The 12,772-nt window shown below is 42.0% G+C and overlaps 1 protein-coding gene across 9 annotated transcripts in view; it reads right to left on the reverse strand.

The window, feature by feature from the left end:
- Positions 1 to 12,772, reverse strand: part of ITPR2 (inositol 1,4,5-trisphosphate receptor type 2) — a 246,210-nt gene that overhangs the window by 52,681 nt on the left and 180,757 nt on the right. The gene's annotated exons all lie outside the window — the stretch shown is intronic.

Below are 12,772 nucleotides of genomic sequence, written 5' to 3' on the forward strand. Positions count from 1 at the left end.
TTATCTTCACCCCTACCCTGTCAGTAACCACACATCCTGCAGTGTGGGTTGCCAGCCCAAAGGCCAGTGGTCTTTCACCAGGGGAAACTGTGACAAAATGTAACTTGCAGCAATAGCAAAATAATGCTCAGATGAGTCTCACCTTGCTGTGCCAACAGGCTCGTGCAGCTGGGGCTCATTTACAACCTCAATCTCTTCCTCTTTTGTCCTCTTCAGTCCCTTTGGCTCCCAGAGCCAAGCAGTGTGAGATCTGGCACCACCAAACGCCCTCACCAGGGATAACCCAGTCATCTCACCAAACACTTCATTTTCGTCTTAGAGAGCAAGAAAGGATAAAAAAGCTGCCCGGGGACTGACAAGAAAACCCCCATGGACTGAGAGAAAACAGGCAAGAGAAAGTCGAGGCAGTAGCAAACAGGATGGGTGACAAACAGAGGAACATAGGAGACAGAAAAGGAGCTCCTCTTCTTTGGCGTGCCAGGACCTTACCGCATGCCAGCTCCCTGCCCAGGGCAAATGAGAACATTCCAACTCCATCGGTAAACAAGGAGAGAAAAAAGCAGGGAAAAAGGAAATGTCATCTTAACCATAACTGAGCAGAAATTTTTATTCCAAGTAGCTGCACTAAAAGCAGTAACAACTTCTCAGCTCCCCATGTTCCAATCAAAACTGAATGGTGCTTTCTGCAATACACAGGGCAACTTCCTTTCCAGAAGTCATTACAGTTTTATAGAGCGGCACCTTTGCACTCTGCCACAAAGCAATCTGTTAACAAACATTAGGAACAGCAGGGATGGAGCAATGGGAGACTCTCACATCAAGTATTCATTGATTTCATTAGACAATTATACCGTACAGAGCAACCAAAAGGGTTCAGACTTAATCTTTCCCTGATGGCTTGTGGTACATGAGCAGGTCCCTGGGTGGTCCAGACGCTTTGGATTCTGTTGCTGGGTCTTCCATGGCCTCGTGTAACCTCTGAGGCACCAACTCTCCTCCCCAGCCTCCACATGGGGCACACTACAAATTGCAGCCAATAGTGATCTACCTCACAGGGGAGAAATAAAACACCTCAATATTATCACATAAAAGAAACCACCACAGCTAAGTGAACTCTGTCACTATTATGTTTGCAGCCCCCCATAGTAATTTCATTGCTATTTTTGTTGTGGTTTTGCTGTTCTTTTTTACCCTGATGAAAACCAGCAGAAGACAAAATGACTTGTTAATATTTCAACAAACTTTACTTCCACGTGCCTCCTTTCTAATTTCTTTTGCAGGCAAAGCTGAATTCCAAAAAAAAAATGAAGTGTACACGTGTGAGGGGAAATTCAGGTCAGACAAAATGCGTTGCAATCAAACAAAATTAATTTAAGGTGGGTGGATGTGAAACATCTCCACAGGCTATGTGTAAACTTTCATGGGCAGCTGTGCCTGCTTGAGTCAAGCCAGCCCAGTGCATACAGGGGCACACTTGGATTTTGGTGTACACTGGCCATACTGGACATAGGATGTGGACAGCAGCATGCAATCCAGAATTCCAACAGGATGGCACAACTGCACTCAGAGACTGCCTCCTGTGATTACTGTATGCAAAATTTTGCAAAGTACAGGATGGAAGGAAATCAGATGATGGAAGTGTCAGACATGATTATAGGGAGGTAACGAGAAAGTTCAATGGAAAAGAAAGAAAAGGAGAGCAGAGTTTCTGCAAATAGCCTTCTTCAGAGCATAACAAGGAAGAAGATCCCAGCCACATGCTACTTCCATAAAAGGCAGACAATAACACTGGCACCAATGTTGTATAGACACAATCCGGGAAAGGCCAAACCAGCAGATATATAGATCCCAAATCCACACAGTAAGAGAACCGTTCACCTCTAAAAGCCACCAACACTTTAAATACAACCAAAATGCATAAATAGACCTGAGATACGAGAGCTGTGAAAGGCACACCCTTTTCAGGAACTCTTAAAATTCTTTTGCTCCCAAGCCCTTCACTTTCTATATTTCTCTTCCCTGCAGAACGTGACTCTCTGCCAGCTATCTTCTTCTGTCTGCTATGTGGCTTCTCTAGAAAAGGCAGGCTAGCACAAACAAAAGAAGGAACTGCTGCTGATGACTCTTACTTTGGGGGCAATGTGGTGAGGGGAACCACAGTTTCAAGTTTTTAAGTATGGACACACTTCCTTCTGTGAGCTATAAGACCAAGAGACGTTGACTGGCACTCAACATCCCTTCCTCTGGCACCATGAGCAGAAAGTTCCTCATGGGCTGATCCTTCCAGAATGGACTCATCCTCTTCTTCAGGATCTACCCAAACTCATCTTGTCTCTCCTATTTGCAGGATAGTGCCACAGTTTCTTTGGTATACTGTGACCCCTTCAGCTGGATGCAGTTCACCAACCCAACCTGACAGCATCACCAGCTGTGCCACAGGCAGGTGTGGCTTAGAAGACAGCCAGAGCACACTGCCCTTGCAGAGGCTGGGATAAGCCATCTCCCTGTCTTCAATGAGGCACATTAAAGAGGCTTAAGTCCTCAGCTGCAGCCTGGAATCATGGCTGAGACTCTGTGATTCAAGTTACATCGATGTCAAATTAAAAAGCCTGTTTGTAGCCAGTCCTGCTCACATCCCACCTTCTCAACACGTCGTTCCACAACACACAGAAAAGCATAACTTGCTCTTTCAGAGTCAAAAACATACGAGACTGAAGCAGCAAGCAAACAGCAGAAGCTGCAATCTGTTGAATTCACAGCAGACATGGATTTCCTACTATCTGCTGGGGCCTGATGTATGTACATTGAACAGTAGAAAACAGGGCAGTGTACAAGTGTGGAGATGGACAGGAACTGAGAGATGACTCTCCTCAAACAATTACAATGGTGAGATTTTCCAACATTTTGCACCATGCTATTGAATCTCTGCCTCCCTTTCCAATCAGCAGAGCAAAACATCCCTAAAAATAAATAAAATTAGGAGCATAGGACCAGAGAGAAGAGAAAGTAAAATTATGAGTTGTTCTTTCCAACTCTGTATTATGGCTATTGTCCTCAGGAAAGCACTTTCACCTGGCACCTATGAAGTAACAGTTCCTGGTGGGAGTAAAAATTTCATCTCTCTCCTTATCAAACATTCATAAATAATGCTGCTTTACCCAACCAACTAGCAGCTAAGTGGTGTTCTGCACACTCAAAGACAGAAAAAGCTGGAAAGATTTTCCAAACAAAGTTCATGTAAGGCTACCACAGATCATCATTTGTAAAACAAACTCTGAAAATCCTTGCCCATAGAAAAAGGGAGAGAAAAGGCTTCTTTAACCCCAGGTTGATTAGATGCTTATCTGTGTGCAGGTCTGAAGGTGATCATAAGTAGCTGATCACCTCACTTTTGGTGTAGAAAAGCATAATCAACTGTTAAAACTAAATTTCACAGCTGGACACTTTTATTCAGTATCTCATAAAGCTGCCTCAGAGAAAGTGCAAGGTGAACCTCATTTTCACTTTTCTGCACTGTGTTAAATGAATGAAATACAGAGGATGGGAACTGAGCTCTGCCTATTTGTAGATTACAAATTCAGATCTTGTCTGGAAAACTCTATGGTGACTGAGATACCTAATTAAATTGTGACATCAGAGGAGATGGGAGTTAAAATGGAGCAACTGTGAGGAACAGACATATTTTGACATTCTGTTTAATGCTCTTTATTTTTGTTAACCTGTAATTACTTCAATGACTACTGAACATAAAAAACTATGTCATTGTTAGAGAAGATGCCCCCCCTAATTTTAATTAAGGTGTAGGATTTCACAATGCAGATATCTGAAGCCTATTAGAACTGCTCTGATACTATTAAGTGAGACCAGATTTCACTTCCATGGTATTTTCAACCCTCACTTCCCCTCAAACCAAACCCCAGCTCAGGGTAAAATGTTTTAGTTGGGCTGTACTTATAAGAAAAAGGTGCACCTTGGTTCATTTGAAGGTTACCTCTAATGGAAAAGTTCCAGCTCTGTCTCCAGAGCAAGAACTCAACACTTTGTGTAATTCAACTTCATTAATGAGGGGAGTTTGCAGCAATTTGAACAAAATAGCTACATTACATACATTTCTGAGCCAGTGAAATGTGCACACAGCACTCAGGGGTGGCTGGCTGAACACGCAGTCTGCTTTGAAGGGTGGCTACGGAAAGACAGCACTGTGTGGTCCCACATTTACTGCCTCTCAACAGCTTCTGGATTGAGTTTACTCAGTTTCCAAGGAAAATTATGCTTAATTCTACATAACATTTCTCCAAGTAATTTCAATCTAAAAGTTTAAAGTCAAGCCATCCTCCCTGTGACCCACATATCATCACTCTAATGTGAGTGCCAAAAGCAAGCAGGCAGCTCCAGGGTAAGAGCATGGTTCGAGGGCAACAGGCAAGTTCTCTACTAGTATAAATCTGTATAAATCAGTATAAATCAGTACTGCTTGCCTACTCTGAGTGGAGGCATTCCCACGTTGACCAGCTGTGGACACAGCTAAATGAAGACCCATTCTTCATGTGGGAAGTGAAGTAACTGCCCCACGGGTGACGGAGAACCAAAGGAGGACTGAAGTCCCTCTGTCCACCCCATGCTGCTTCAGACAGCAATAAAAAGGTAGTGTGGTTATTGCTAGGACAGGGCTGCAAACAGAGCCTGAGAGCAGAGAATGTCTTGAACAGTATTTCATTGTCCCACAGCCAATTTTCAGAGTAAAACCACAGACTAATGTGAAGATTTCACAATGTAGACATTTGACAAAGAAAGGATATTTCTTCTGGTGTAACGTTTGGGCCCCAACACCAATTCAGCATATTTCCCAATGACAAAAAATCTTGTAAACCACAAAACACAAGGATTACAGAAGTTAAAGATAGAAGAAGAAACCCACAAAGCAGAAATATTGAGGCCACCTGTGCACTAGTGAAATGCACAGTTGCCACAGTCAAACAGGATATATCCCTCGTTAACATTACATACAATAAATCACACACATATGTAGAATAGACACTTCATCTTGTTCTAGAGAAGTAGAACCAGAAAAATTAAAATAAGCTAAAACTTTTGTGGCCAACCTATGGTAAAAAGCTCTAACTTGAATCCTAGCAGCTCTTAGCAGCCTAAGTCAACACATCATCAGATGGAAAACAGAGGTTCCCATGTAGATCCCTATCAAAGCCAGAACAGGATTCTGAGGTGAATGATTCCAAGGAGAAGGGGAGAAAAAGACAACATCAAAGGACAAGTTGCCAAGGTTATAACCTGAGACCTAACATCAGCCACAGAGGTTTATTTAAGCTTTCAGGTGCTCATTAGTGTCAAGCCCTCATGGCAGCCTCCATACTGTCTCTCTATACTGCAGCTGGCTGAACGTGGAGTTATATCCCATCCTAATGAGCCACAAGGAGGGTGATGTGCGTCACTGGCTTCTGTTTCAATCTTGGAAATCTCAGTGTAAAAGCCTTGCAACAGCTTCTGATTCTCCTGACATTTAATTAGCCGTTGTCATTTTGATGCCATAGCCTGTCTCATCAGGATGATAACTACAAAACAACATGTGGAGCATAAAAGTTCCATGAAAAGCTTCAGGTCTGGCAGCCAAGCTTACAAGTCCCCTGACAGTCACGGTTCCTGGGACTGGCTCCCATCAGCCCTTTGTTTTGGCACTGCTATCAGCAAGAGCTTCTCTGTTAAGGACAAAGAAACAAAAAAACAAAAAAACACCAAAAAACTGCGAAGTTCAGCATAGCCTTGCAAAAAATGACATCCTTTAGCTTGAAAAATTTTACCTGTCCTGCAGAAAGAGAGCATACTTACTGCACAAACTCACAGCTATTCATCCTGAAGGACAGGTTTATCCTACAGGATAGAGTCCATCATCCTCTGGCCTCAAAAGGTAGTCCTATTTATTTAAGTGTGTACAAAGATTTTCTCTGTCATCTGGTACTTGGGAGGACAACCTCCAACAATATCTGCCAACTGCTTCCTGTCCACATCAGCTGCACAATTTGACAATGGTCATTGCTAAACAAAATGTGAGCCAACTACATTTTCACTCAGTGTAACCAGTGGTCTTCTTTCCAAAATCCTAGTCTCAAACACTAAAACACTTTTTGTTTCTTCAGAGAGTACCAGTCAGAGATGTGTAAAAACTCAAGTGAACCAAGACATTTCATTCACAAAACAGAATCAACTGAAAATCTTTGTCATCAGAACCTAGGCACAACCTAATGTTTTGTAAAGACAGACATGCAACACCTGAGGCAGAGGGTGAGCAGAAAGAACTCAGCAAGCTTCAAAAGTTCACTGAACCATTGTGGTCCCCAGACATCAGCTCTTCTGGAGGATCCTTGCCTGAGCTCAAAGCTGCTTCCCAATTGGATGAGCCTATCTTTTAGAGCAGAATGCTCTGGGAACTCCCAGCTCCCACAGGGACAGGGGAGATTTCTTTTAGGCAAATGTTATGGGCCAGTAATGGCAACACCATTATCAAGGATAAAGCAGTTCTTGCAAGACTTTTCCACTTGTCTTCTGTTCATCTTATTTCCATGGTATAACCATGATATTAAAGTTTCAGCCAGATCATGCCCACTGCAGATGACTGGGCTGTAACTGGTCCCACCAGTTCCCTATCCTAAACAGCCTTTGAGGTGCTTCTTTGCTGTGTCTTAGAGAAGGTGCTTGTCGATGCACATTATTGAGCAAATAATTTCTGCCTTCTTCACCAACATTTCTTTTTAAAAAGTCAAATTTCACCCTGAATTTACACCTGACCACAATCACACTTCATGCAGAACAGTGTTTAGTGAGCCAGGCACAACCCACTCAGTTCAGAAAGCTTTGGAGAAGTCACGTGCAGTGATCCTATTCCACATTTGGAGGCCTGCATTTACAGTGTTACTTGTTTCCTCACACATTAAACCATGGAAGATCTGCACCCATCATTTTAAGCAAGGTCTTGCCATGGAATCCCTTGACCTGGCTTGAATTATATTCAGGTCAAGACAAATGGATGAGTACAAGAATCCACATTTGGCTTATAGTATATGTTTTAATAATTGTCTTCTATTTTATACACACACACGCAAACTGAAGGGAAAAGAAGGACGAAGGTCTAAGTGAATCTGTCTAAAAGTTAAAATACAGCAAAGTGAAGGAAATCCAGGAACTGCTCCAAACTACAACACCAAAAATAACCACCCACAAAAAACCCCTTAAGCCTTACAATACCTCCCTCACACACATGCACACATTTGCATCTGTTACCTTATGAAAACTTTTCTTGCCTCAGCAACCCATAATATTAGCAGCACAGGAAAGCTTATTTGAAAAACACGTTAGCATGTCTCTAGAAGACTTTTGGGGTACTAATGTGCTCAGTGATTATGCACTACCCAAAAAAAGCTAATTTTCCACACTAGCAAAGTAGCTGGGATGGAGTGAGCATAGGAGGGAAGCCAATGTGGCAGTCAAAGCAAAGCACTGGGGATCAAACAAGTCAGATTGCTTCCCATGACAGCTCATGACGCTGTCTGTGCCTGCTTCTGCCTTGGTGCCTTTACCTGTAACACCAGATCATACCACCTACTTAAAAAGGGGCACATAAAATTAATGAGAGCTTTTAACTGCTCCAAAACCCTCTAAAAAGTAAGATTAAGTCTTTTAAAAATTCTGAAACTATTATTATTATTATTATTATTATTATTATTACTATCATTATTAGCATTGCCATTTCTTTGTTCTGCTAGAGCAGGTAAGAGTCCCAGAACCATGCAGCTGTAGGCACAGAACTGATGTGGAAAGTACAGGTGGTCCCAGCCCTGGGTGTACTCAAATCTGATGAAAGTTACAGAGAGACAGACTAAAGAGAAACCCACAGAAACAAAAGGCTTTGTGCTTCTCAGAATTTTTCCTATGTGGATAGCTAAATTTTTTAAAACTGACTTTATCCTTAACGAATGTATCATATCCAAGTCTCATTATCAAACCTCTCCTATTTCAAACATCAAAAATAGTAACTTTTAAAAAAGGTTGTGTATCCCTACTCCCAAACTATAAATCCATGCCATCAATTATTGCCATTTTAATTGCCTAGTTAGCAAATACCCTTCATCTATCTACACTACTAAACAATGAAGTAAACACAGCAGTAAGACATTAGTTTGATAATGCCTGCCAAGTTTGATTAAAAAAATCTTGATTCTTTTATTAATATACTAACAAATATATAAGGCTGAATGACTTATTTTGCTCAGTCCATTTAAAATTAGCACCAGAGTGGAAGATGTGTGTCCTTAGCAGTACCTGCAGGGAGAACTTTACAGTTCACAGCAGATCCACCTCTTTTTCCTTGGTTTATTTTAAGAACTTATAAATGGAAGGGCACTTCCAACTGTGTTAGTCTATCAGAAGATAGCCTGGTTCAAACTTGTCTTCACTGCACTGATATCAGACAGTGATAATTCTTCTAACCTTATGGGGTGAGGAAAAATTTTTCATTAAGTGTTGGTGGCACCAGACAATTGTATAAATATAAGTAGTTTACTTGGTTGGGATTTAAATATTTTAGCTTAACCTCACTATAAACAAACAAACTTCTATCTACCTGAAAGTGACAAAGGTATTGTGGAATTCCAAGACCTATGCTCCCTTTCCAACAGGGCATTTAAGCACAAACTTAAAATTGAGGAAACATTTTGCTAGCCCGAGACCACGGAACGTGCATCACGAACGGGGTGGCATGCTGGGTCAGCACCCCTGCCACAGCCTTGGGAACCAGGCAGAGGAGTTCAGAAGGCGTTGGAAACCTGAAAGTTTTGTTACAGTTTGCTCCCTTACTCCCCCCCCACTCACATCCTTTCAGATCAAGGATGTGTCTCCATAGCTCTACAGGCAGATGAAAGTGCACTCTTGCCACGCTGCAAGCTGACAAAAAGCTATGTAAAGTTATTTCACCTTCTTGTGACTCTCATGAATAAAGCCCCTGCTGAAAGGTACAGTGGCTTAGCTTGGGCTCCATGCCTGATTTAGACAGTTTGCATGAGCTGAGAAACACAAACACTCCAAAGTATTTTTCACTAACAGAAGCACAGATATGTATATATAGATATATAGAGATATATATATATATGCATGCAGAATACGGGAGCCTCTGGTTATAATCAGTGCCTTATCTTGCTTCATAGTAAATCAAATGGATCATGAACCTCATGGAAATACTGCCAATGAAGGTCTGTGTTTTAGTTTACAAACTTCTGAAATACTTTGTTATGACTAACAGGCAGCCAGCTCAAGCAGTCATCTGAAAAGCCAGAGGATTTCTTTAGCCTTTTATAATTTCTTTCATTGTGTAACCATTTAAAAATTTGATTCTCCTACACTAATGCTCTGCAGATAAGGAGCAAGAATGAAACTTTTTTTTGTGCTACTGTGTCAAAAGCTTTTGGAATTTCCTACAGGGACATCACATCAAGATGAAGTCTCTTCGTGGACAGCCTTACTAACTTTGCAAAACAAAGTGTGACCTGCTTTAACACAATCTCTTAAGAGGACAGCAATAAAGACACCATACCTATTGACTGAGGCTGGAAGAGAAGTGGTGACAGAGGTGATGGAACTGTCCATAACACACCTCTGGCACTCAGCCGAGACTACTGCAAGGAATTAGCAAGGTCAAGGCTCAGCTCTGAGTATGACATTTGAATTAGAAAAAGAAAACAGAATCTCCTCTGTTGATTTTCAAGAGAATTGCGAACCCTTTCTACCCACCAATAACAGGCTTATTTTTCCAGGATGTGAGCTCAAGCACCAGCTCATGTCACTGCTCCACAAGCAGCTGTAGAAGAGCTACATCTGGAAGGAGCTCCAAAGCCAGGCTGCAGAGTAGGGCTGCAGCTCAGGGCTGCTCCTCGTGGACAGCTCAGTTCTGCTTCCTCCCAGTGGCACTCCCTTCTCCCCTCTGCTCACTGAAGAGCAGGAAAAGTGAGGAGCAGCAGTGTCCAGACAGCCCCGGGGTCAGTGCCGGGGAAGCAGCACAGCCATGGCACGTGGCAGGCTGGAGGAAGATGAAGAAATAAAGGAAAGAGAGGACAGTGAAACATGTGAAAGACATGTGATCACTGGCATGACACGGCTGCTGTGCCCACACCCCTCTGTGTGTGCACGATGTACAAGTGCACATTTAGGGCAGGGGCTGGGAGGCTGTAAGGACAATTTACTAACAGAAATCTCAACCTTGCTTGTGACACAGGTACAACTTTCTATGCACTGTGGGTCAAACATTTACAAGAATGCCTCTTGCTTCTGGTAAAATCAACCACAGGAAGGGCAAGGAAGGATGTAGTGGTGGCAAAATGCAGAACCCAGCATTGCCCTGAAGAGTGCAACGACAAAAACTGAAAGTCGGAGCTCCCCAAAATAAACTGTCTGTGTTTGAGGGCTGGAACAGCAAAAAGGGGAACTCTCAGTCTTGATTCTGCTATTACAGAGGGACCAAAAAGCTGTAGCTAGAGCAAGTGGTCACCAGGAAGTGTAAGGAAAGTGACTGAAGAGCCACACTGGTTGTAGAAAAAAAGTAAGTCAGGTGAATGGCCACAGCAAAGAAATACTATGCAAATCAGGTCAGCTAAGCCCAGCAGAAGGCCCAGACACCAAAAAGCCACTCTGACAGCAAAGCAGAGGGTGTTTGGAGACTGAAGCCAGCAAAGGAACCCAGCAACAATGGCCTTACTGAGGAGGGTCCATGCTCGTATCCTGCCCATCCCAGGGCGAGCAAAAGGGCACACATGGAAAGAGTTTGGGGTCAAAGATCAGCAGGCCTGTGCCAAGAATTGTAGCTTTTCATTAGCAGAGGACACAGAAAGGCCCCAAATTGCCTGCCCTTGCATTGCTTTGTTTTGATATGGGGCCTGACATGGGTGCAAAGCTATTGTAAACACACGTACTATGTTACAGAAATGCAAGAAAAAGAAAACAGTCTTTTTTTCTTGTTTCTTTTTTTTTTTTTTTTTTTTTTGTAAAAAGATGGATATTTTTACAGCATACAGAGCCAATCGTGACATTTAATTTTACAGAACAGGAAGGAGCTCAGTAAATTGCTGTAAAAATATCCACCCTTATGCAACCAAAACGCCAGCTATGATCAGGAATAGCTGTGGAGTGGCATCATGGACCTCCCCAGCACCATGGATATGAACCTAGGGACAGACCTTAACCTACACCTCAGCCAGCTGGTGTACCCCTGGCAGTGACCTCTTGTGTGAAATGACCCCAGCAGTCATGCACAGCTTTAGGCCTATATTCCACTCCCCCAAACTGTATTTTCCATGTCACAGACCCTGTTAAGTGATTTAACACAAACTGTAGGCAGAAGACAGAAAATACAGACATTTTGATTGGGCAGGCATTTAAATTTTCATTATAAGCATTCAGACAAGGAGTAAATAGTCCTACAAGGTAAGGAGCTGCAGATGCTTTCTGAAAATACTGTCATCTCTCATGATACATCTCTGTATCTTATGTACAGCCCCACACACAGCATGAGAGCACAACATGGTCAACCACACCACCACCAACATAATAACAATACTCACTTATTTAAATGTGCTGCAAGCACACCAGCATTACTCAGTAACTGTTTTTTTGCATTCCTTGCTTGAAAGAAACATTGCATAACACTACTGTAACTATAGATTGCTTTCTTTTCTTATTTTTTCCACCAAGTATTCAATTCCTAACAACACTTAATAAACATAATGAATGAGGAACACTCCCTCTCCCTCTCTGTTTATTTCTTCTTACTCAGGGAAAAACATTTTTTTTTAAATTTGGCCCTTATAAGAAATACCAAAAACTGTAATTTATGATATAACCAAGAAGTTCTTGGTCCTTACTTTTTCAATTACAAAAAACTTTACAATACTCTGAACATAATTGAAAGATAAACTATTTTTGACACCAGCTACTCTGAAGAATAAATAGCCCATTAAATAACAACCTTCAGTGTACATTCTACCTTTACCAGTAGAGAAGTAAAAGTGATCAGAAAAAGCTTGAGGGCACTACAGCATAATTCAAAAGGAGAAAGCAGTGAAAAGGCCCAATTATTCTTATTGGCAAAGTAATATCTAAAATAAAAGGAATCTTCTGAAATCAAGTTCGCTTGGTATCACAACTGAAGGCACTATTTAAAATACACCAATAATGGTAACACAATTTATGATTTGATTGATATAAGTGATCTGTCAATGTCAAAAGAAGACAAAGCTAAGTGGACAGTCACCGTTTTGCTCTACATTGTTATCTCACACAAATGACAACTTGTGTGAAATTTCTCCTCAGTGGGAGGACCAACATATTCAGGATGTCCCCTTGAGCAGGGGATGCCTCTTAAGGTTGCTTCTCAAGACTGAGAGATTCCTTACCACAAGAGACCACTTGGTAAGTGGTTAGTAGCATGCTAAACTCCGAAATCTTGATGGCTAGACAATAGAAAGGATTGATTGTGTGCAGATAATCCTTTAGACATAAACTGTTGGGCAAGGCTGGGACTAAGTCTGGATCCAGCTGCACCTAAACTCCCCTCTCAGAAGGAGTTTAGAATGCAAGGGGATCATTCCTTAACATCATAACTCAACAGGAGGGTCTCCCTGACAGTCTTGGCTGAGCTTGTCCTGCATGCAGCAAACAATCGAGTGTGCCTTGCCATTGAATCTCATTAACCCAGTCACATTGGCTATCAAGCTTT

The sequence above is a fragment of the Aphelocoma coerulescens genome, chromosome 1A (genome assembly GCF_041296385.1).
Source record: "Aphelocoma coerulescens isolate FSJ_1873_10779 chromosome 1A, UR_Acoe_1.0, whole genome shotgun sequence".
NCBI lineage: Eukaryota > Metazoa > Chordata > Aves > Passeriformes > Corvidae > Aphelocoma > Aphelocoma coerulescens.